The sequence below is a fragment of the Pteropus alecto genome, unplaced genomic scaffold (genome assembly GCF_000325575.1).
Source record: "Pteropus alecto unplaced genomic scaffold, ASM32557v1 scaffold7, whole genome shotgun sequence".
In the NCBI taxonomy this organism is placed as follows: domain Eukaryota; kingdom Metazoa; phylum Chordata; class Mammalia; order Chiroptera; family Pteropodidae; genus Pteropus; species Pteropus alecto.
Window position 1 is genome coordinate 50,517,118 of NW_006494614.1, and position 1,519 is coordinate 50,518,636.

The 1,519-nt window shown below is 38.8% G+C and overlaps 1 long non-coding RNA gene across 1 annotated transcript in view; it reads left to right on the forward strand.

Moving 5' to 3' along the window:
* Positions 1-16: 16 nt before the first annotated feature.
* Positions 17-1,519, forward strand: part of LOC107196751 — a 10,487-nt gene continuing 8,984 nt past the window's right edge. The window contains exon 1 of the long non-coding RNA XR_001518181.2: positions 17-179. This is a non-coding gene — a long non-coding RNA (uncharacterized LOC107196751). The remainder of the gene's footprint in view (positions 180-1,519) is intronic.

Consider the following 1,519-nt stretch of genomic DNA (forward strand, 5'->3'; position numbering starts at 1 on the left):
CTTGTAAGGTGTTTTATTGTACCCATTTTATATAAAAGAATGCCAGCATTCACTGAGTTCTCACTTCCTGCAGGCTCTCAGAATTCTAAGTACTTTGCTGTTCATATTCACAAAAGCCTATCGCAGAGGTATGGATATCATTCTCATTTTATAAATGAAGAAGCTAAGGTAAAGAGGAGGTAAGTCACTTAGCTGATGTCACAGTGCTGGCAGAGGAGACTGGTGATTTTTACCCTGCCAGTCTGATGCCAGAGCTACTTGCTTAACCTCCACCTAAAATAAAAGATCCTAAACCTCAGAGAGGTTGAGTCAGTCACATAGCTATTTAGGTGGGTCTAATGGTACAGTCCAGATTCTTTTTATGCTAATATTCTGAATCAGTCAGTTTTACTAACGCACTGAATAGCCAAGATGGCAATGTGATCAGAACACAGACATCCTGCTAATTGCACTCAACTTTTTGAGCTATGTATATAAACCAATCTGTAAGAGTGAGCAATATACTTAGAAAAGTGGAATCTTCAGTGACTACAAATATGCTTCTCGGTGCTATTTCCACCAAGGGGTTTATGTGCCTGATAAAAATTAAATGGCTATGTGATAAATTGACCATGAGATAAAGCAATTTTCAAGGGAATAGTGAGAGGAAGAACAAAAATGATTAAGAAAATGGGACTAACTGGGTGAGACAAGATTAAAGGAGTTAACTGTGTATAGCTGAGCTTGTTGAAGGCAGAAGGAGAACTGAAAAACCAACAAATACCCATGCACAAGAAGGCTGATGGTAATTCCAAGTGGTGGGAGGGCAAGAATTATTTCTTATATTTTAGGCATGATCCAAATTAAAAACACTAAACAGCATTAAACTTTACAATCAGTTCACATAAAAAGCCAAGGGGAGATTGGGAAAAATAAGAATTGCTGAGAAAAATGGGCATTCACTATATTCCTCCCTTAACAGTATGCTCAATTCTGTCAAAAGGCAGATGTGGCTCCCAAAAGGCCTCTGCTTTCTTACGTATTTGTCCAAATGGCCTCCCTTCCCACTCTTCCCCTATGTGCTCCCTCATTCTCAGTGCTGGGGACACATTGTCTTCATTCAGATTCCTGACCAAGCCTATCATATGCCTCCCTTTAGGCCTTGCCAACTGTTGCTCCCTCTTCTGAGAGTCGTTGTCGTCGTCATCATCATTATCATCATCATTCTTAAGCCAAGTCTTCTAATTATTTTCTCTCATTTATTTCCCACAACTCTTTGTGATAGGTTTTAGTAATGCTCTCTTTTATTAGATGTGGAAACTGAGGCACAGAAAGTTTAATAGCTTACTCTCCAAGACAACTAGATTTTTTCCCTCCATTTTCTCTTCATCTTTTCAACTTATTCATTCTTTCAGTCTCAGCTTTAAGATCACTTCCTTAAGCAACAACTCTGACCACCACATCCCAACTCTCTCATACTCTCAAAGTAGACTTCACACCTTCACATAATTGTCACTGCATATTTCTATTTGTTTGGTAT